Consider the following 25,190-nt stretch of genomic DNA (forward strand, 5'->3'; position numbering starts at 1 on the left):
ATTTTATTTTTTCATAACTTTCCCTTTTTTCTTTATCTTATTTTTCATCATTTGTACATTACTGTTCGTATGTCTGGACACTATTCAGTTTGTCTTTTTTCTTTGTCTTTCACAATCGCTTTTTCAATGAATATTACCTCACAGATGGAATATATATGAAGCATTGCCAAACCAAAAAATAGAGTTATTTTACAACTCCAGTTCCAAAAAAGTTGGGATGCTGTACAAATCTTTAATAGGCTCGGGCCCAGGGAATTCCCCTGTGGTCCTGTATCATGTTTATAAATAGTTTCCTCTTTGCTTAGTAAAGTTTTAACCTGCATTCATGGATGCAGCAACAAGTTTTGCTCAGGAAGTGATTTTGAGCCCATGCAGTGATTTCCACTGCAGAGTCATATCTGTTTTTAATAGACTGCTACCTGAGGGATTGAAGATCACGGCCACCCAGTGTTGGTTTTGTGCCTTGTTCCTCTTGTGCAGAATTTTCTCCAGATTCGTTGGATCTTTTAATGATATTATGTACTGTAGATGATTTAATCCACTAGTTATTTGCAATTTAACACTGAGGAACATTATTATGAAATTACTGAACTGTTTCTTCATGCAGTCTGTCACAGAGTGGTGAACCTCTTTCCATATTCACTTCTGAGAGACTCAGCCTCTCTAAACTGGTTGGGAGAAGTCCCTCCAGATGTTCCTTTATTTTCTTGTAACAAAACTTTTTCAGTATTTTGTTGTTCATACCCCATTTTTTTTAAACTTGTTGCTGGCATCAAATGTAAAATTAAAATAGAACAATTAAAAAAAATCAATTCAACATTTGATGTTTTTGTCTGCACAATTATTTGGAAACTATCAAATACTGTTTTTATTAATATTTTTCACAGTATCCCAACTCTTGTTGAATTAAGTTTGTATTGAACCACTTATACAGCAGTTGTTTTTTTTAACTACCAGTCCATCAATGTCAAGACTGCTTATCTAAAGAACAGCTGATGACCTATTGATCACAGCAAAGTGTGGGAAATTGTTTCCTCATGTGAGAATTTTTGTATATTCACTGTTGTCAAAGTCTGTAAAGATGAGCAGATGTTTGAGACCTTCATATCAATCAGAGTCAGCATATCATATATGCTCTATTAGTGATATATTCACCAAAAATGCCATTCATTCATTGCAATAAGTTTCAACAGTCATTTTGAACCGAAGGACTCAGTAAGAGCTTATTAATTCATGTCTTTGTTCATCCATTCAGTCTGCACTTGTCAACAGATGACACCACTATCATGAACTCTTATAAATAGTGCTACAAAGCAGAGGAAGCTTTGAGTCAATGAAACCAGGTGTGTGTGTGTGTGTGTGTGTGTGTGTGTGTGTGTGTGTGTGTGTGTGTGTGTGTGTGTGTGTGTGTGTGTGTGTGTGTGTGTGTGCGTGCGTGCATGTGTGTGTTTTCAAAAGGCCGAATTAAAGCATGCCACCTCAGTCAGCCATCTCAATGAGAGGAAACAAATCCATAACCACTGGCTTTAAAAGGCCACCGGACCAACAAACCTTTTAAAAGACCAAAAGAGGTGTAAACTGAGAAACAAAGGTCAATCTAATATGGACTTCTTTAACGATTGTTTCGCTCTTTGACTAATTCCCCGCGGCAAAAAAGAAAGACAGACGGTAGGGAGGGAGAGAGAGCAAGAGAAGGAGGGGAGGAAAGAGCCAGTTAACTCGTCCACTCTCTATTTCTCTCTTTCTAGAGAGAATGTTTCTGAAGATCCACACTTGGAATTTAACCACAGCGAGACCCCTAACATCCTCTTCAACTAACCTTAAAGCGGCTCTTTAAGGTAATGTTCACAGTTTTCATAAATATTTCAGGATATGACAGTGTAATGATGGCCGGGGCAAGGCTAGCCCGGCCTAGCGCCTGCTATTACGAGGCTAATCTGAACTCCCCATGAGGATTTCTAGATTTAATTTAGGCATTTGGGGATGATGCTCTGCAGAGACAGGGGCCATCCATCTTCTCTTAACAGTCCTAATCTTTATAGAGGCTCCAGACTTCAGGTAGTGCATGTGATGGATAGCACCCCTGGCCGAGGACAGTCCATTAGCAAGAAGAGAAAACCACAGAGCCAAAGCCCAGTTACACTGTCTTAAGTGCAATTCGGAGGCTGTGGCAGCTCTGTATACGACATTACTGAGGAGAAAAACAATGTTTTGGAGCAGACGTCCACCCCAGTTAACCGTCCCAGTGCCCCTCATAGGTTCAGATTATTGAACTCCAGGCCTGCAGAGAGTCTCACCTCGAATGCCACAGAGCTCAGCAGCCATTAAAGAGAGAGTAACTCTCAACTTGACGATGGGAGTGTTCTTCTGACTCGGGGCGACAATCACAGAATAAGAGGGGACTAGAGTGCATCCACTCTAAACTTCATTTTGAAGCTTCAATCACCAAAAAACCCAAGACGTGTTCAATGATTTAGCCCTGAAATAGCAAATAAAAACTCCTCAGCTCTGACTGACAGAGCTCTTGATACTGTAGATTGATTGACAGCGTGTGACAGCTCAGTCAGTGTTTGATATCAGTTGAAGTTAAAGTTTTGCTTCATGACAGACAGACTGAAACTAGGTCTATATTTTGGATTTTTGAAAGATGTGTAGGTGGAAGAAAAATAAGAAAAATCATATTTTCCGCCTGGAGGACCTGCCTAACCTTGAAGCTTTAAGATGTATACAGCTATTCTGCGTCTCTTTTTAAAAGCCTTCAAGCGTTAAATCGTGCCCAACTTTGAATTTATCACTGATGCTAATTTGTGTATCCAGAAATCTCGGTGACCTTGTGTTGGTGGCATTACAGGGACGATGTTACATAAACAGAATATCAACAGAAAAACCAACTTTGCCAGTTAATCAGTTCAAGTAAAGATGATGTGCCTCTACTCCCCCCATGATGTCCAATTAAGAGCCGTGTTTATCACTGCAGCGGTTTTTTTTCTTTACAGGTACCCACTGCTGCTGTTGCTGCCGCCACTTTTATCTGCAGCGACAGCAGGACACCAGTTCAAAACAAAAACATGGATTATGGATAAAGTAAAAGAGCTGGGGAAAAAAAAAGGCTCATCCATATTTGCAAAGACTTGTTTGTTAAATCATTCTGAGCAAACACAAAAACAGTGTTTATCACACATTCATTTGGCATTATAGCAGGCTTCAGTGCGTTTCAACGGGGTAAATAAAGGGAAGATAAAATGCAGTAATCCATCACAAATCATCTCAGGCCTCCTGTCATCTCACACAGCATGCTAGCCTGCCTCGGCTTTAATTAAGTTATTCTGGAACTGCTGACAACAAAATAAATAAAGAAATGGAGGGAAAATAGAGAAGAGTGTGAAGTGAGGGGGGTTTCTATGGAGACCTGAAGCATCTGGCTTGATCCCAATAATTTGTTCTCTGCTGTCTTCATCTCTTTTTCTGTCTCTCTCCTTCTCTCTTTTTCACAAGTTTATGCACACAAAAAAACTCCATTTCCCTCACGCACATATCCCCTCGACAGCAGAGAAAACCTCAGAGTTTGATTGTAATCATTCTTCAAACATCTCAGCATTTCATCATTACAAGGCCTCAAAAAATCCTTCAAAACTGCAATTCTGAGAGTTTTCCCTCACCCATGGTGTTCTTTTGGGGCTCTTGCAACAGATTAGAAACAAATTGAAAGGGTAATTCCAGCAAAATTTCATCGAGGGTGTGTGCTTCCCATGTTTTGGGGTTTAAATGATCTAAAGACACAAACAATAACAAAAATATATATAAGTAACAAAAATAAAAACATTTTTTTAAAATCAACACTTAAAAATGATATGAAACTTGCAGACTCTGCCAGACTAAGAAGTTTCTTATTTCTTTCATCATTGCTGTATTCCTACATTTGTGTGCGTTAATTTCTCCTGCTGAGCTGGGCTAGGGAGGAAGGGGTTCTTTTTCTATTTGAGATATGGGACTGGTATATTTATATTGTAAATGTGCAGGTGATTCTGTATCTATGGACCTCTACAGGTATATAATTATGCACATGTATGCACCTTGTTTCCCCTGATAGGAGTGTCATTTTCCCAGTCTCATTGTTGTGTTCTTTTTTGTTTTTTTTCCTTTCTTCAATTTAAATGAAAAACTAAGAAATGTAAACTTGTATGAAAATTACAATGTCATTGAATTTTGCTCAGTAAACTGAACTGGCAAAAAAAAAAATAGATTATACGCAACTGGCTACAGTGTATTAGGATTATGGATTATGTGATACAAAAGGATATTTCCAAAAATTCTTAGGCCTGTACCAACTTTTGTTTTACTTATTTCACTAGAAAAGAAAAAAAAAACAAATAAATAAATTGAACTAAAACAAAAGAAGAAACAAAAAAAGTTGTCCAGTTGATCACCTCTGCCAGACGGTACAAAACTGGCTACAATTGATTTTGGATTATGGATTATGGATTACAACAAACTAAAAGGATAATTAAGGTACGTTTCAGGCCTGTTAAGTCTAAATTCTTTTTTTTCTTTTTGTGTATTTTGGAGTTTGCACATCGTTCAAAGAAAAAAATAAATAGGTCTGGTTTAGTACTTCTACCAGATGGTACAAAACTTGCTTCACTGGATTATGGAATATGAATTAGGAACTGAAAAAATGGGTGATCCTGGTCATACTTAAGCATGTACCAGTTTTTTTTTTTTTTGTTATTTGCTGTAGAGATTTTGGGGCCCAACCAAAACTAAAAGAAAACAAAATGTCAGCAGTAGTCTCCTGGATCACCTCAGCCCTGGATTACAGATTAAAATATGAAACCTACAATAAGGATGAGTCCAGTAATAATAACTTGTGTGATTCTTGCTAATTTTTTAAGAAAATTTGAGACATGAATATTTAGTAGAAACCAATTTCTTTTTATGGAGAAATGGTCCAGTTGATCCTCTAAGGCCCATTCCACAGGTATGTGGATTTTTTTTCTCTGCGTATCGGCCTAACGTCCACATAAACACAATTTTAGGTCACCAAAAAGGGAGGTTTACAAAAACACCTTTCAAGGTGGAGGTTTTTAATAACTCTGTTTTGTCTTTGCAATTCAATTGCTAATTGCTTTTTATATGTTATGTGCATGCGCCAAGACAGAGAGGTACTGGTTTGTTTACGTCTGCTCTGTGCTGTTAGGTTTAATTGCATGTTTCAAAAGAAACCTTGCCATTCTGCATCACTATACCGCTGTGCAAGGGAAAATAAACATGTGATAGCTATAATTCATCTATCTGTACACAGTTTTAAAATGTAAGAACTAAATACATCTTATCACCACCTACTACCACAGCATGCTTCTGCAGGCATTTGAACTGTTCCTGGTGTGGACTAGATTTTTTTTTAACTGACAAAAATAAATTGGTTTCAGTAATATCAGCTCACATTTTAACGTAATTTCCGTCAATAGCAACAAAACTATTGTCTGAGATGGTATGGACTATGGATCATGGGTTAGAAAATTACAAAAAATGGTAATTCCAGTAAAATTTTTAAGCCTGGGTCCTCTTTTTATTTAGTTTCGGATCTAAATAATAAATAGTACAGGGTTCCCACTCTTTTCCATAGATCATTTTCCAGGACATTTCTAGGACATTTTCAATGATGATCAAGCTGGTATGACAGTCTAAATTTAGTTCCTAAATAGTCTAATATGTTCCTCTGAGTGGAAGTCTACATTGAATGACGTGCAGTCTATGGCTATCAATGAAATCATCTCTTACATGCTTAAAAATTATGGCAAATTAATTATAGAACAATGCAACCACAGATGTACAACACTTCACTTTATTAGTGCAACCAAGTAACAATAATGGCCAACTTACATCTCATCATCTTTCTCTTTTCTCAAAAAATATAATTAGCTAAGTAAAAAAACAAAAGAGCCTGCAAAGGAATCTGGAAGCTGCCTGACTGAAATAAATAAATAAATAATAAGAATAATAATAATCAGAGGATCAGTGCATTGATGGACCTAAATAGAACTGAATGTCAAAAATGGCCACAAATGTTGAATGGGAATGTGTTTTTTAACTGTGTCAGGTCACATGCAGTCATGTTGGAACCATTTTCCAGGTGTTTTCCAGGACTGGAAAACTGGTCAACTGTTTTCCAGGTTTTCCAGGACACGTGGGAACCCTGATAGTAACAACTGTTTAAGGTTTTTGTACAGTTATACCAGCAGCTACAAAACTGGATGCTATAGATTACAGATTAAAACACAGGAAAAAGGGAAATCCTGGTAAAACAATTTTAAGCCTTGGGCAATTTTTTTTTCTTCAAATACTCTAATTAGAAGTTACAGAAAAATACTAGAACTGTACAGTACATTACCTCAGCCAGCAGCGGCAAATCTGGCGGCAATAGCATGACCGTAATCCATTTGAGGCAGTTGTACTGAATCGAGGTACCTCAGTAATAGTGCTTTTAACCACTGACAGGCTTGATGTAATCCAAAGTGTCTGAAAACATGTAACGGATGCATTCTCCTCTCTCTAACTCAAGCTCACCTTTTTTTCAGCATCACCTCCTCTCTTCTGAAGGAGTTTTGTGTCTGGTTAAACATAAAGGATCTTACAACACAACAAAAAGATCTATTTCTACAGAAAATGTGATTCGACACTCTGAATGAAAATCTGAGTCTTTCAGTAACAAACACTGGCTTTTTTTTTGACGCACTGTAATCGGGCACTGTTGTCCTTAAGTATTGTCTAGCAGCTATTGTGATGCATTCTATGGCTGCCAGCTCAGGTGATACACTGGACATTTAAATAACTTTTTACCTTTTGGTCATTTAAACTAAAAGTATGAGCAAGTAGGGTTTAGGTCTTGAGATACCTGAATAAAGGTTACTCTCATGAAGTAACTATGGGCTTTATACTTTATGAATATAACAGATTTGATGGAGACTGATCCCAAGAATGGTTTTGACTTACAGCAGGAAATGGAGAAGTGACAGACTAATTTCAAAATAAAGTTCACATAAAGTATTTACTGATAAATAACAAAAATGAAATACATCATGAATAAATACTGCCTGTAAGAATTGTAATTGTTGTTTAACACATTGGAATAAAACCTTATTATGGCATTAAAAAAGAGACAGATTGTGAAGCCACTGATGTGATGCACTGTTAAACAGATGCGGTCAGATTCATCATTTAAATTGTCAAACAACAAGGGGACATCAGCCAAATTCAGCCTGGAAAAAGATAATAAAAAATGCAAAACCTTCCTCCCTACACGCTGTCTCTATCATGTTGCTGTGTTTCAAGCTAGAAAGACTACAGCAGGATAAGTAATGGCGTAAAGTGCTAAACTGTGCCACTCTACAGCGTTCAGTCTCAATTTGGACAGTGAAGGAGTAACACCTTTTAAAGCCCGCGGCTTGTTTCAGGGCTGTGATGGACGAGGTGCTAACAGCCTCTCCACAGATGATTTTAGGGAGGAAGAAGAGGGCCGTGATAGATGGCTGAACTTTACATTTGACCCAAAGGAAAACAGAACACAGTGTAAACCGCCATGCAGGCCCGCCGTCCTGGAATTCATAAGAGGGCGAGATTAAAGTTCACTTTTCAACTTGAAGGCTCAGAGTTTACTTTTATTTGATGCTGTGGTCAATTTAAAGACACAGATTAGTTTATGGGTGGTGAGTGGGAGAAGTGCAATCTGCTATAAATGTTTTAAACCAGAGGGGTGTTAAATCATGCTGTTCAGCTGTTGGCGAAGCTGTCCTCGTGTTAATATTACAGTTATTAAACTTTGTATAAAACATGGCATACTGTGGGACTATAATTCACAGGTTTTTGACCTCAACAAGATGCAGCCAGTTGCCTTAGGTTTTGCTGACTGGGCTGATTTTATGGAGTCAAAACTCTACATAAAAATTGAAACTTAATGTAACCAACAAGAATACACACTGAGGAAAAAAGATATATTTGTCAGCTGTTAAAGAAACACGTACCAATAGAATTAACCCATACATTCCAGCAGGTGGTCACTGATTAGCCAATTTGGCAGCTACTGTCCTACAACATCAGCACTACATGGACCAAACATGAGGGCACTACATTTTTTTATTTTGACATAGAGTGGTCTTTGACATAGAGTGGTCTAGACCTCCTATGTTTGTAAAAGCGTCTTGAGATAACGTTTGTTGTGATTTGGCGCTATACAAATAAAGATTGATTGATTGATTGATTGATTGATTGATTGATTGATTGATTGATTGATTGATTGATTGATTGATTGATTGATTGAAAGTACAGTGAGTGACATCAGCTTACACAGACAGTCACTTCACTTTATCTTTACTGTTTTTAAAAAAAAATCTCAACACTAGAAGACTTTTATGATCATTATTGCTGGAGAACATATCTGGACCTTATATAGTGATGAACATGTTTGTTGAAATGGAACCATAAAGACTTGCATATGATATTTGGGAAATGAACTACACTACATGTCCCATTCACCCATTCACCCATTCACCCATTCACCCACACACACACACACACACACACACACACACACACACACACAAACACACATTCATATGTGGATGGCAGCTAGCTGCAAAGTTCCCATTGTTGCTAATTACATTCACACATTCACACACCTACGGCTATGCCTTCAGGAACAATTAGATGTCAAGTGTCTTGCCCAAGTACACTTAGATACTACCTCGCAGGAGCTGGGATATGAACCACCAACCATTCGATTGGGATACAGCCCGCTCTACCAGTGAGCCACAGCCCACTCTACCAGTGAGCCACAGCCCACTCTACCAGTGAGCCACAGCCACCCCAAGCCACCTTTGATGATATCAGATCATTAAATGGTCCTTTATTAGTTTTTAACACTACACTAAGAATGCTTCAGACTGGGTAAACTGCAGACCAGAAGGCGCTTAATTATGTATTATTGTCTACACGCCTCCAGCAAGAGGCAGAATGCTACCAGACCTCAGCTGCTCTGAAATATGTGCATTTTGGTAAGCAAAGGGAGGTAAAAAAAAAAAAAGAAAAAAGGAAAAAGACTGGTTTTGGTTAATATGAGGTATTTAAAATAAGCTACCAAAAGATAAAGTTAAGTTTGTGGCAGATTAGTCCTATGTTACATTTTCCCAAATAACACAAATTGGACTTCTGGTCTAAAATGGCCGGATCCACCCAAATCACCACCTTCTCCCTCTTCATTGTATTTCATCCCCTGAATTGACCCTATGAATCACTTCCATCATAAATAGCATTGAGACCAGGCCTCAACTTCTTCATGGGGGAGATTCACCTTAACTGCCATTATGCTCCACAACCTGAATGTAAACAAACAAAGATGGCATCTCGAGGAGCACAGGCATGTGGATGTTAACCTGCAAGGTGGACAGAAGGCAGGTGGTGCTAGCTCTGCTAACCTTAGCTGCAATCTGCAAACCAGCTTGACTTTATTCTTCCCCCAGACACAACTTGGAAATAAGTAGCTTTGGGACTTTCCTATTTGAGACAGCCCCAAGAATAAATCCTTCTGGCACCACAATCGTGACAATAGGAGAAAAGTTACTCTGTGGTCACTATGTTCCACTAATTCTGACCTGCCAAGGAACAGCATATGTAAATTAGCTTTAAACTAATTCTGAAAAATGCATCAAAATGTACGTTTAACATTGTACATGGGCCTTTTACAAACAAACAAATAAATAAATATGATCTCTGAAGGAACCAAATCGATTACAGAAGACAGGATGTTGCAGAACCCTATTTTGAGGAGCTCTTACCAGTGACTCACCAGAACTGACAAAAGCACTTTATAGGACACTGGAAGAGACCCAAAAAGACAGGGTGCAAAAGGACCCTAAAAATAGACCCACACACCGGCTGTTAATTAACTCAGGATGAAAGTGCCCAATCTATTGGCTCCATTTGTGTTTCTTCACTTACATAACGAGGTACGTCTGATGTTTTCTTTTATAACTGAGCCAGTGTTTCAGGGCTTCCCTGACTTCTGTACACTTCTTGGCACTTACTATGTTGATGTTTACATAAACATTTAATAAACAGAGTTATGTCAGTTTGAGCTGTGTTAAACATTGTGGTGCTAAATTAGGTTAGATTTGTGGAAAACTTTGAGAAGATCCAGTCCAGTAAGTGAATGGTCTTCACACAGCTGCTACTTGAATTTAAAATGTAGTTGAGTATGAATTTTATTAACTTTGCCCTGCATTACTCCCGTTATATTATGTATGAGCAGAACAGCAGTAGTGTCAGTAGGCACTGGAATAACATCATTTGTAAAAACCCATTCAAGGCCCATTCAGAGGGAGGACAAATCTGGTAAGTTAAGACACTTAGGTTCCCTCGTGCCCTTAGAAAACTTTAAATTTGGCATTTCTTAAAAGGAAAAATAAGTGTGAAAAGAGTCCATGCATAACAATGAGTGGGCACTTTGGCAGATGAGATTTTTGAAATAAGACAAAGCAGAATGGAGGATTTCCTCACGGGAGGAGAAACCTTGGCTCCAAACTCTACCCATTGTCTCCTGGTCTTTTATTTTTCTCTCTACTTCAACAGAGGGATAATCTGCTTCAAATGACACCATATTGTTGATAGCAGAGAGGCTTATTGTCCTCCTTTCATGTCTCTGATAAAAGACACAGAGAGCCACTGTTCCAGACGCCGGGATTGAGGAGAGAGTACCATTACACTTCCTCATCTCCATAAAGCCCCCCATTCATCCATTTACCTCTCAGGACTGTGGGCTCCAGCAGCCTGCAGGAAGAAGCAGTCGAGTGCAGAAAGCTGCTCGGCTCGGCACGGCACAGAAAAGCAGACCGATGTGCTGAGTAGTGACAGTCAGCAGATTCGCTTTGTTGTGCACTTTCATTTAGGCAACAAGGGGGCTGCTTTCGTTAAGTGCAACTCACTGGGATGAAAGAATTGGAGTTGGCGAAGGCAGTTAGTTTTACTCCATCACTTTGAAACCCGGACTATAACCATCTGTCTAACTCACTCCTGAAACGGGAGCCAGCACAACTAGGGATGGATTATTCATTTCAACCCAAACCCAGAGCAGTAGTTATAAGTACTATCAAGCAGGAACTAGATAGACTTCAAGTTAGCACAATTGAAAATTAATACTTCCCAATTATCCTTCAGGGGGAGGAATATGTCCAAACATTGCTGATGGGAACGCAAGGATTGCCGGAGCATTTTAACGGCTGGTTGTTAATGGGTGGACGGGCTCATGGGGGATAAAAAGAAGCAGCACTTACATTTAGAGCGCATTCACAAATGATAGTGTGTGTGTTTTTCTCTCTCTCTCTCTCTCTCTCTCTCTTTCTCTCTCTCTCTCTCTCTCTGATACAAAACCTGCCTGGGAAACTGTAAGAAAGCGATTTAAAAAAGAGCTCCTACTGCATCACAGCCAGATGGTAGGGCATTAGCAGGAGAGGCTGGAGTCTGAAACCTGACAGTCGTTCAATTCACACATCCGCTGACCCCCGGCCGCCCACCTAAAACCAAAGCCCATCCCCCACACACAAACACATACACACCAAGCAGGGTAATATGTGTTTACAAAATAAGAGTCCTCGAGCTACATAGACGCTCTGAGGAGAGAGGTGACGCACCCTCACTTGGCCATCTTCATTAAAGCCTCAGAGAGAGCACAGGGAGCTACAGGCCAGCGCTGAAGTAGGGAGAGGTAAAGCAGCCATCTCCCACATGTTACACAATTCACACACACACACACACACACACACACACAAACAAATACACACACACACACACAAACACACACACCATCACACACACACACTTTTGTTTATCTGAAAACAATGAACAGACAAGCAAACTGTCAAAGTCTATTCTGGCACTATAAAGGTCATATTCACAGGTGCGAGGATTGAACTAATTGCACATTTCATACAATCTTGAGCGTCTGAATGGAAAACCGCGAAGGCATTTCTAAAGATAAAAAAGCAATAAGCGCTCACAATATTATGTCTCTCCCCAAACACATTTGGTGGATTCATTGGCATTCAAATTACAGAGTATATTTTCCAGCTGATATATTTTAAACAAGATAATCATCAGCAGAGGGAAGTGGGGTAGAAATTTCATTGAGCAAACAATGATTATTTTATTCATAATCCAGGGGCAAAGGAAGACGGAGAATATCAGATGAGATGATTCGGGGTGCGTGAGGCGAGCTTAAAGCCACAGGAGAGTCTATTCCAGTGTCTCGTAGCGGCAGAAATAAAAAAGAAAGCAGTGTCCTACAATCAATAAGACAGAATGAGAGCGGTGTCATGTAAAACACATTTAAATGTAGGAATGGGCAACATTTCAATCCCGTTGTCCATAACGTCTCTCCGTATTACCACAACACGACAAAATCCTCATATGGAGGTAGCATAGTGGTTTGCTTTTTTCATGTGCAAATGAAGGGTAACACATTTTTCTAAAATCTGTCACAGCAGGAGGTCGTAAACAGTTCACAACATACTGCATATAGAGAAATTTTGTGGTGTAGCCACTTTCTTTAACATATACTGCCAAGATGACTCATCAAAGCACCCTGCAGCTCAACAAATATGTAAATCTAACTTCTTTCAGATGCTTTTATTACTGTAACTTGGAATATTGGCTTTGTACCACATGAGGCCCAAAAGATTTAAATAAAATGTCCAATATTGATTCCTGGCACAAAACTTAAGCAGATTTTTTAGCATGTTGCTAAAAACAGAGAGAGCTCTGTTCAATTCAAGGGTTCCAGTTAGACATGACGTGTGACAGCACGCATAATTCATCCCTGGAACTGGATCAGCTATCAGTTATTTCATGACTTATGCCTGTGCTTTTCCTCCGGTAGAAATGTATAATGTCTTCCATGAAAACAAAGCTTGTTGTGAGGTCTTAAAATGAATCCAAGCTAAAACTCTGAAAACATCATCACAATATATTTTAAGTTTTGACAATGAATTTTGAAATAAACCTCTGACTTCATTCGATGTTTCTGATTCCATTTGGAAATTTTTTTTTGCCTAATTTTGGTAAAATTGTCACCAAAAAATTGGTTCTTCATCATATTAATCGCATTTAGTGGTACAGTGTGTAGAAATGAGAATATTTAGCGATATAGCTGTCAGATTCTAGGTTGAAAACGCTCCCTTGCTCACCCCTATCATCAATGAAGCAACAGTGGCCTTCAAGGACATAAAGCTCCTGTGATGCCTCATAAGTAGGATCTTCTATTTGTCAAGTTTTCACCATTAAAAACTTCTATCAATACAAATCGTTTTGGGCACAACAACCACTCTCCTTTGTCTTCTATCGGTGCAATCTGTGCGGCCACTCAGTAAACACAAAAGCATATTATGTAACTAGTTTGTCTTTTCTGTGCTACTGTAGAAACAAGGCAGTGCAAGATGGCGGCTTCTATGTAGCTATGAAAGGCTCATTCTGAATAGATGAAAAAAAGAAAACACTGATTAAAACATATTTGCATAGATTATATTCATCTTTTCGAGTCAGTTCTGTGAAATGCCTATAATTATTGCACACTGCACCTTTAGACAATACTCACCATCGACAGCAACTTTTTGTTGTGAGTGACCAACAGAAAAAATGTTCTCTATTAACATGAGGACAACATCTTGTTAATGGACATACTGTAGCTACCCACTGAGTCACAAACATTTTGGTAATAGAAAACCTACAAAATTGTTAACTGTCAGCTTATTCAGCTTGTTTTCAATTCAACCAATCAAATCAGTCTTGCATTCCACTTCTCATTCCTAGTGAAGGATTATTCTTTGTTTTTGTTTTCTTTTTAAAAAGTTTGTGGTCCATGTTTTCCTGTGGGGATGACCTGCAGCAAAGGGTCATAAAGGAGTTGAACCAGCAACTGCTGCAATGAGTAGCATAAGGAGTATCAGACTGGAGGGGAAAGGGTATATAGGCCCCTTTATGTGAGAGGGACCTGGAGAGTGCCTTTATTTGGGGCCAATATTTTTTTGCATCGCCCCTGACTATGGCTTCTCCATGTGTGACACATGTTTTACCTGCCGAGCTAAACAAGTTCCCCTTTATTCACACATTTTAATGGTTATCTTCAATACAGAATATGTAAGTCAGTCAAGCTTCAGACACAACACAGTTTGTAGTAAAAAGCAGTTTGTAACCAAAGAGCTTTTGACTTAACTGAAACACAGTTCAGAGTCATGCACTTGTATTCCTCCATGCACTCATTGCAGCTCCTTGAAAACCAGGCCTTAACATAAATGTGACATAAATGTGGGATAAACTTTTTCTCTTACACACAATAGGACTCATTTTCAGACACTTTGAATTATTATTTTGTTTCATCCCTGATGGTAAAAAATGTAACAAAATTTAACAAAATTAAACAACAAATAAAATGAACAGAAAAAATAACACAGAGGTAAAGACTGAGTGATTTTGACCCATACATGAATACGAATTTATAAACAATTATAATTTTAATTGAAAACAAACTCTTAACCTGCTTTACACAATGAAGAGATCAGTGTCGTATGCAGAATTAATTTGAATCTATTTTAAAAGTTGATTAAATTTAATTCTATAAAAATAAAAAAATCTAAAAGAAAAACAACATCAAGCCAGTGATGCCACCCTCTCAAAACCTGTATATCTCCTTGTTTTCAGTCCTTTGAAGAAGTAGACTTGAAACTTTTGTGACATGAACTGTTTATGAGACAAAACAAGACATCTAAAACATGGCCTCAGGGTGCAGAAGGTTCACTCTTCTCTGACAATTTACAGAGCAATTCTTTATTTATGATAGACAATAAACAGCAGATTATATAAACAATGACTGAAATCACTGACTGCAGGCTTTTTCTTTTTCTTTAGTAAAATGCTGTAAGCAGGAGGTTGATCTGCAGATTAAAATCAAAGCAGTATTACAATAAAGCTGCACCCCTATGTATATACATAGGATTTGCACCTGGGGGTGTCTGAGGCTTGTGCCGACACTGGACCCCTGTCAGGTCTTGCAAACAACAACATCATGGATCAATTCTAAGGACTTTGCTCTGAGGTGGTCTCAATAACAAACTTCTTTCAAAAACAGATCACTTGTAATTTACACCCAAAGGGCATAATTTTTAGAATTAAAAATAACTTTCAAGCACTACCTGGAAGAAGGAAGGAGGGGTACATATCTAAAAAAAAAAAAAAGCACATGCTTACTTTGCTTATAAGCGTATCATTTCAAATAAAAGTAGACGCTCAGCATGATGGGTGAGGTGTGAAGTGAGTGTGAATTGATCTAAAGTTCTTCTCTAACAGTGACAATGTCAAAAACTATGCCTGTTTGAACTGTGTCTACATCTCTGACAGCTGTGAGCTGCAGTGGGAGCACTGAGTGTAAATGGAAAGCTTTGTACAAAACTTTGTGTTGATTTTTTTTTTTTTCTCTCATAAATAACGTCAAGCTATTGTTGTTTTAGGAGAGAGACATGAGAATGTCAGAGTGTTATTCTTTGGAAGAGTTGGTGGAAATCAATAAAACATTTAACAAATGAAAAGACAGGGACTTTCAAGTGTAAAAACAAAGAAACAGAAGAAAAGGGATTACAACCTCATCAAATTCCAAGTGTTTTGAGCAGCATGTTTAAAATTGATTAAAAACAAGTAGTCTGTCAGCAAGTGTGTCCACTTTACTGTGATTCTTGTTATAATGTTCTTCAACCTGCCTGATTTAGAAGGACACATGGCGCTCTTTAAAGACTTTCAATCACCAACTGCTTCCTCTGACCTGTTAGCGAGAAGCTTCTTTTGATAAGTGGCACTACAAGCAGATTTTGAAGCTGGCCCATAAGATTTTAAACACGTTAAAAATGCTTCAAAAGTCACACTTGGAGTTCATCCAAAACACACTCAGTCAAGATAGGCCATGCTCTGATTTTAGTCTTCAAGTGACTTTATCTACATAAGGTGTTATCATCATACTAGCAGGTCAGCAAGGCTATGTTTAAATCATAGACTGGGATTTAGTGTCCACGGTGGCTTTTTGTGCTGTCAGAGCGCTTTTCATTAGCGTTTACTGTTGCTCTGTATGCTCTACATTTGCTTTCACTCAATGGCATTATTACAAGAAACTATAAAAAGGTTTTTTATTTTTTTTATTTTTTTTTTATTATATTTTTGGGCATTTTTTTCTTTATTTGGTGGGACAGCTGAAGAGAGACAGGAAATGTGGGGTAGAGAGTGGGGGTGGAAATGCAGTAAATGGTCAAGGCTGGAATCAAACCTCCAACCTCTGAGACAAGGGCTATAGCCTCTGTATATGGGGCTCAAGCTTAGACCGCTAGGCCAACGGCGCCCAAGAAACTATAAAAAACTATTGATATAAATCATGTTATAGCATTAGTAGCAGTTCTGACTTGGAAATTGTACCTCAAAAATATGAGTTTGGCAACTTTCACCTCCATACAGACCTCTGCCATTGCTGTAGACAAAGTTGATATCAGAAGTACCGCTCCTTCTTGATTCTGATTGGTTGGGGATCAAGAAATGACATTGATGAGCATGGCAGTGTTACTATAGTTAAACTGTTTTCAACTGAGAGGGCTGCGGCAAAATTCAGCCGAGGACGCTGAGCACTGAAAATGCTGAATCACATTTGGTATGGATATAAAAAAGGTGCTGCCAGTGTAAAAAAAATCTGTGTTAGTGCACACAGCACCTTAACCTGTGGTTTCTGAAGAGGCACCATGAAGCCCAAGAATGGCGGTCACCATATTGGAAATTTTACTCCCACCCAAATTTCAGTCACAAAGGTGATCCTATATTCTCAATGAAAAAGACAGAAAAGCCAATCTGAAGAATGTTTCAGCATAAGACAGATCAGTCATTAAATCCAACTTTCTTTGAGAGATTAAAAGAAGCAAAGAGAAAATCACTTATAACTGAACCTGGCAGAGCAACAAAGACAAATGTGTCCTCATCCTGTCACCTCTCACCACCTGAAATAGTCTCCTCAATAGATAAATCTAGACTTGAACATGTCTGAAGTCAGGTAAGATGAAACTAAGTGGCCCCACGGGCAAAGCACCTTCCATTTTGAGAGCGATCCACACCTAGAGACAGCTTTGAGTCTCGGTGACTGCTTCATCAACTTTAAAACCACCAAATAAAACAGACTAGTAAATCATACGTACGTCCCTCACGAACATCAACATCTCCTCAAAAGCCTGCTTCATTTATTTTTCAGCCATGCATATTTAGCAGTTGCTCTCACTCGGGGAAAACAGGCCACTTCATGGAACTCATTCCAGGAATTCATCAGCACTCTGTCAGGCAACATGGCAGCCAAATATTTCTATGTCAGAAATACGCAGGCCAAGAAAAAGAGAGAAAAAAAAGGAAATAGGACATACTGATGATCAACTGTGCTCGATAGACCAAAAAAGAACAATTCTTAGAGAGGAAAGTGGTCGTATTACGCAATCATTCAGATGCTTTGGAGCTGCCGATTCCACATCTTCAAGTTATTTATTCAAAGAAGAAACAAACAACACGTAATCCCCTTACCACCATACATGCAATCTACTTTTTTGAGATGAATTTCTCTTTGCACTGTCGAGTTTTATCATCAGTGTTCGCCACTTTTTTGCTATTTGCTGCCTGGATCTTACGATTAAAGCATCGACAGGGAAATAACATAAGAATATACTGTGTTCACTTTGACTGCATCACCATTCTCTGCACTTATAATTGGATTTTTCTTCATTCAGTCCCATCTTAAAACCAAGTCAAACACAGATCCTAATTAGAAAAGTTATAGCAATACGCTGAAATGTACCTCTTTAATCTACAGAAAGTATATTTGTGGTAACTGCTAAACCTCAGAACAAACAGAAGGCAACAAAACAATAACAAAAAAAGAGAAATATTTGGTAGACTGCCATGAAAGCTCGAGTTCAAAGAAAAATATGGACTTGCGGTGCATTGCATCATGTGGGGGCACAACTCGAGTCATCTGCCACGGAGCTCATTCCAGACAAACCTGCAGCCGAGTACGTGCAGCAAAACAGAAAGATTCATTGATCTTTTTTTCTTTTTTACTCCAACTCCATCACCTCATTTAAACCACAAAAATCTTCTGCATGATATTTATGGGACATAAATAAGAAGTAGACAAATCTAATTTATTTCAGGGTCAACTCCATCAGCTTCCAGTGTCAGCGCAATCAATGCCAGAGAAAACACAGCTCCCTTCAAGTAAAAAGAAAAGAAGCAAAAACAAAAATCTCCATAACTGCCATTGTGAGTTTCAGAGGGCCGACGTGGCTGCATCATAAAGGTCTAATTTAGCCTGTTTTTCTGAGCGGGAGCTGCAGGAACACACCCACCGATTGCCACATGACCTCGCCAAAGAACTAAAACACAGGGTGTTTTCCCTCAGCGCAGCCATAATGATACATTACTATTTCTGCTCCAGCAGCTGGTGGGTTGCTGAGCTGAAAAGTCACTCAGTCTGCCTCCTTTATTTGCCCCCTGAATCTTGTAAGGCGCTGTGAGGTTCACTTTTATATGAATGCCTGTGTTAGTTAAGATGTAAATTCCTTTTTACAAGTTGAGCGATGGCTTTTTTTTTTTTTCTTTCTGAGCTGTGAATGAAAACCTGCAAATCATGTAAATGAGTTCTCCATGTAGACGTGTTTGTTCAGTGCAGTTCTGTGTGTTTCATCTTCAGACTAGCACAGGGACTACTGGTTATAAAAACTTAGTGGGAAGAAGGGAATTCAGAGAAGAGCAGTACTGATGAGGAAATCAGGGTTTAGTCTGTAATTGACATTTTTTTAATCAGCATTTGCTGTCTCTTTCATATTACTATGGGCTGCTTTTCTTCATCGTAAAATAATGTAAAAGTAACAAAATAAAGAGCCGACCAAAAAATATGAAGACAACATAAGAATCTATAACAATGAGGGCGCCCGTGGCCTAGCGGTCTAAGCGCCCCACATACAGAGGCTACAGTCCTTGTCGCAGGTTCAATTCCCGACCACGAGCATTTCCTGCATGTCTTCCCCCGCTCTTCACTCCCCACATGTCCTGTCTCTCTTCAGCTGTCCTATCAAATAAAGGCAAAAAGCCCAAAATATAACTTTAAAAAAAAAAGAATCTATAACAATGAAGGGTGAATATTTCACATAGACCACATTTCACGCTAAACACAAATTACAAAACGGAAAAATCAAGACAAATCGATAATCTGAAGATATCCTTTTTAATGCAGCCCTTGTTTTAACTAAGCAAAAAATAAAAACAAAAATAAAACTAAAACTGTTTTCTTCTCCCAGTTTAAGACTTGGTCTCATATGGATTAAGATACACAGCAGATTTGTTCTAATACTCAAGAGTTGTGCTGCCACAGCCTTATTCTGTCTGGTAGACGCTCTAGCTCATTGCAAGCTAACGTAGCCAACATACGGCTGAAGCAGTCCAAGTATTGTATCAGTCAAGTCGTATTTTGTGGTTCAAGACAAAGCTTCCACTTTTTTAGTTAGCTAACATTAGAACACATTTGACCTGCCTAACAAAAACAAATACTGTGGACAAACTTATGAAACTGGTTTGTTCAGTGTTTTAAGCCGTTTCAATAACTGTGTGTTTCTCAGTTAGCTCCCAGCAAAAAACTCAGTAAATGAACAACACTGAATGTATCCCATATATTAGCTAAGCAGCTGCTAGGCTCACTGCTTCTCTGCCAAATAGCATCAGAGAGACAGAGATATTTTATATAAAACTGTTCTCTTTTCATGTATTAAGCTGTTTCCTGGTATTTTGCTGTTGCTCTTACACACCCTTTTTATTTCTTTACTAAAAGAGTTCAAGCTTCAGGCAATAACCAAAGCTCCACAGGTGCAGCGCTTGACTAAAATGTCAATGTTACCTACATTTATCAGTAAGCTATTTGCGTGCTGTGGTCTTTTCTGTCTTTTCAGGGGGATCCTGACTCTGTTTATTTAGGATCAAGGTCTAAACATTGGGGGTCACAGTGTGCTCCTCCTCTCTCTCAAGTTTCTTCTCTTCCAAGGGCACCTCTCTGTATAATGCATGCAGCACAGAACAGTCGGCACACCGGGCACATGATGAGAAGTCAGATATGCCTTCTTTAGGCATTGAATACTGCACGCAATCAAAGGTGAAATTAGCACTTTCTGCTTTATTAAATCCCAGGGAGGGAGTCATTTGATTATTCTGCTCCTCCACTTGTGCTTCTTACTGCTGTCACACTTCAAACTACAAATTAATTGGGTTAAAAATGTGAAAAAAAAAGGAGGCTGAGACTCCTTTTCTGATGAGGCAAAAAGCTCTCAGTTATGATAAGTCAAAAAAATCATCACTCGATTTTCAGCTGCTTTAGTTTCCCCAGCGGACTTTTAGAGCTCCCAGCCTATTAATACATGTATTTACATGTATATGGTTTATATTCTCCTCCAGCCAGACAGCAGCGATGTGCCACTTCTACACACATAATTAATAGTGAAATATAGCCTGAGTGTGAGGGCATGAAGAAGAATCTCCAGGGGTATAGAGTGTATTTTAACTGCTTCATAACAATAAATAGAATATATGGCTTCTGTGGGGATATAAATTCCTCTGCAGGTTCACCAAGTCACTCTCCTGTTCTACACTGCAGCTCCAGATGTAATATTAAAGATTTAATAAAGTGATTATATTATATTCTGTGGTGTCAGATGTATGGAGGGAACACCCATTCAACTGTGCTCTGCGAAAGGAGCAGCTCATTTTCCTGTATTGAGTACAGTTCTGCAGTAAACAAGAGAAAAAAGAATGACAGAGATTCATTTATACATGTTGGAATTTGGAAAACTGAACACTCTAACTGCTCAACCCACCATTTAGGATAAGTCAAATCAGATGTTGGGACACTGTTTAATGTGAAATAATGTGATTGAACGACCACATACCAACAATAAGTTAATATTATGTTTCAATATTGTGCAATAGTAGATTAAAGTTTTCTAAGAAACAGAGGTTTCACAGGGTGTAAGTGCCAAGTTACATTCATACATGTTGAAATTACATAAGTAAAGTTAATCTTTATTTTGGGATTTCATTGTATAAGTTAAGTTATAAAACAGGGGTATACTAATAAACACTTAAAATCTGTCTTACAACTGTTTTGGTGTGGAATTAACCGTTAATATACGGTGGAGGAAATGTGTGGAGCACTGGTGTCCAATACAATTGCTTTATTTCCCTTCATATATAGTGTCATATATTGTAACACAGTAGGTTTAGTATCATATTGTAACGTAAGGGTTCAATGCAGGGTGGTTGGGTCACCATCAATAAGAAACAGCAGACACGGAAAACTTTTTCAAGAGCACTTTTACTGTAGCTACACTGGATCGGCATAACATCAACACTTCCTTGTCACTCAATCACATGTCAGAGAACCAACCAATCAGAGGCTAGGATGACCGAGCTCCAGGTAAATGTCATGAGAACCACATAAGCACAATCAACATGTTTTGGTCTTAACTACAAGATGCTGTGAAAATAATTCTAACATCATAAATACACAAATAATAACTTTTGAAACCTTGTTTGTAAATAGTTCACTGTATAAATAATATAAACATATTTTAACCGTAACTAAAATTCCAATCTGACTTTCCTGTTGAAGCTGATTCAAACTCTTACCTCACCTTAACTTACCATATCTTACCGTATCATACCGTATCGTATCATTTCTTATTGTATTGTTTCATATAATTTAGTATCATATCATATTACTTCATATCCAATTATTTTGTATAATTTAGTTTCAAAATGGCTTCACCTAATTTACAAATGTCTACTTGGCTTGATCCCAATGTATTTATGTGTTTATCTTCAGAGATCAGGAAGTCACTATGCCTTGCGCTCCTGCGACACCTTGCGGATGTGTGTTCCCCGTGTTCGGACAGAGTTCGGTAAGAGAGCGTTCAGTTTTGCTGCTCCTACTGCTTGGAATAAACTCCAGAAGGACTTGAATCTGTCGGATCTCATCTCTCTGGACACCTTTAAGTCTATCTTAAATGAAAGAAAGACCCCAGAACAGTGCCTGTGTTTTTAAATGCTGTTTTATATTCACAAATACTTGCACTTTACTTGAAAATAAGTTGCACTTTTTAAATTATTATTGTTTGCTTCTACATACTGTCTGCATATATGTTCCATGTTGTTGAGTTGTGCCATTTATTCTGACGTGTGCTGCTGACCTCTTGGCCAGGTCGCCCTTGAAAATGAGGTCTTGATCTCAATGGGACTCATCTGGTTAAATAAATGTTAAAAAAATAAAAAAAAATAAAAAAAATGTATTGTATCATTTGATATGCATTGCTTCATTTATATTGTTTCACGTCATTGTGTTTGTGTATATTTATTTATTATTTGTTGTTGCTGCTTATGAATTCTGATTAGGGAAGCTTTTGAAATAATATGTAAAAATTTACATTTCAAGGAGAAATATTTTTAATTTGAATACAATTTTAACCATCAGTTATCTGTAAACTCTCTAGGATTACAAATATTTTTGTAATCGTTTAAAATATATTTGTATACCTACTCAGAGTCCAAGGAGATATTTCTAAGTTTCTAAGAGTCCAACACCTGTATCATCCTGTTTACAATTGACAAAGAAAAGCATCAGCACTTTTCAGGGTGCTGGTTTGGCTTAGCAGTGACTATTTGTACAGAGGCTGTAGTCCTCCTTGCAGCAGTCACTGGTTTGACTCTCAGCCACAAACCTTTGCTGCATGTCCCCCCCTGTTCTCTTCACCCCAGATTTCCTGTCTCTCTTTATCTGTCACATCTAATGAAGGCCCTTTTGCTAAAAACACAGGTGGGATATGCCTGTTAATTGGCAGGTATAGTGATAATTTAATAATCAAATTAAATGACAGATTGAAGGCAGCTCTGTCTCCAAATGCAAAGTTGTGGCCAGTGTTTTCAGTCATACTAACCATACAGTGCAAGCTGGATCAGCTTCTGTCAAACATTATCAAGGTACTGTAAATAGCTTGTCTAAGTTCAATATTGATTTTTGTCTACTGCAGCTCTCAGAGTAAACTTGATCAATCTATGCGTCTGAACACTGGGCTGCATGCCTGGTTCAGCCCTGTTATACATGACAGACAGGCCAGGGATATTATGAGGGGACAAAAAACCCATGATCAGGCTGCTGGAGGAAGAAGACGGGAAGTTTTTGATCCTTTTTCATCTGCAAATGAGCCATTGACAAGATCCAAAGAGTAACCTTAATTAACTGAAGCTGCTGCTCTGAAACTCTGAACCACCTGGCTGTCAAACAGGGAGCACAGCTGGACACCAGTGAGTGGTCAGCGAGAATTAGACTTGAGTGTGTGTGTGTGTGTGTGTGTGTGTGTGTGTGTGTGTGTGTGTGTGTGTGTGTGTGTGTGTGTGTGTGTGTGTGTGTGTGTGTTGGTATTTGTGTATTAGGTAGACATTTCATCGGAATACACACCACACTGCACGGACATTTTGTATTATGAGGACATGTCCAGAGTCCTCATAATTCGGACACTGTAGAAGTGTTTCTATAGGTTAGGGGAGCTCTAATTCAAATTTTCTCCAAAAGTCCTTTTAGTACACAAAACACTGATTCTGTGTATAATCTGTGTATTGAAAGTGCGCTCGTACTGCTGGATTTTGGTACTGCACCCGCTCATGAATATTCACACATGTGTATGATTCGCGGCTTCTGATTGGCTGACGGCCGGAAGTCCCCATAATGTTGGGTTTTGTCAATACTGTGTATTAACCGAATTTCATCACAGACTCTTGTCTGCTAGAGATTGATAAAGCAGCAGACTTTTCCTTTTAAAATAAACCAATATAATATATTAAAGTGTAGAAGTAAGATAAAACCATATAGGAACAGGGTAATCCAGACTGAGTAACAAAAATCTTATGACATTTTTTGCAATTAATTAATTACAAAGCCTGTAATTTGTCATATTAATTTATTATTTTTTACCGTAAATACAACTGTCAATGTAACTGCCACTATTACTTTTTACTAAGCTTTATTTTGTAAATATCTTATTGTACTATTGTTATTATATTAGGCACTGTCTTTTTGCATCACTCCGACGGCCCACTGGCGGGCCCTGCCGACTTTTTTCTTTCAGACGCTTCTGTGGGCTGAGTTTTAAAGATACAGCGAAGATACTGATATCATATGAAACTAGAAGACATAAGGAATCAATTAATGAATCAATTAATACCAACCATGCCATGATAGGAAGGGAAGTGGGTTAACTAACGCTCCAAAGTTAGGCTAAATTTTGGCTATCAAAAAACTTTTCAAAGTGGTCCCCTGACCTCTGACCTCAAGATATCTGAATGAAAATCTTTCAGTGGGTTCCCACAAGTCTCCTCTTTACATACATACCCACTTTATGCTATTCCCATTCAGTTTGAGGCAAAAACAAAGCAGGTTTCTGCATGCAGTACAAATGTGTTTTTTTCGCCTAGTCTAAAATGGTGTTTCTGCATACTGGGGTCCCTAAACAGTGTTTGATTTGCATACATGTGATATCACTGGAAAGCTGAGACTCTTGTGGATTCAATCCCTATTGTATTCATGTGTGATGATATTAGAGCCCACAGTAGCCTTTTCTCTTAGTGAGACCAGTTTTTGAAACCTCGAGATCACTGTATAAAATGACCTCTTGTGACCTCTAGGATAATCACAGCCTCATGAAACTTTACACACATAAACTAGAGACACAGGGCTCTCAGAGGATGTATGGCTTTCCTAGGTATGTTGACAATAAGGGGCTTTCTCAGCAGCCTCAAGAACAGAGGTGCTCACCAGCCAATCGTCGAAAAATGCGATTCTTGCGAAATCTCCAAATGATGTAAACCACTTCTATGTGACATATACTGTTGACCTGTTATCTATCACTGAAATTACCCATCTTACACCCTATATTACCATTAAAAACGCCCGGAGTGCTAAGAGGTTAACTTCTATACACTCTATATTGTATATTAAACTTATATTTGAGTTATTTTGTAACTTGGAGCAACCTGTTCTATTGTAT

At 38.4% G+C, this 25,190-nt stretch overlaps 1 protein-coding gene across 2 annotated transcripts in view; it reads right to left on the bottom strand.

The window, feature by feature from the left end:
* Nucleotides 1–25,190, bottom strand: part of cadm1b (cell adhesion molecule 1b) — a 228,929-nt gene that overhangs the window by 126,201 nt on the left and 77,538 nt on the right. The gene's annotated exons all lie outside the window — the stretch shown is intronic.

The sequence above is a fragment of the Notolabrus celidotus genome, chromosome 14, assembly GCF_009762535.1.
Source record: "Notolabrus celidotus isolate fNotCel1 chromosome 14, fNotCel1.pri, whole genome shotgun sequence".
Classification (NCBI taxonomy): Eukaryota; Metazoa; Chordata; class Actinopteri; order Labriformes; family Labridae; genus Notolabrus; species Notolabrus celidotus.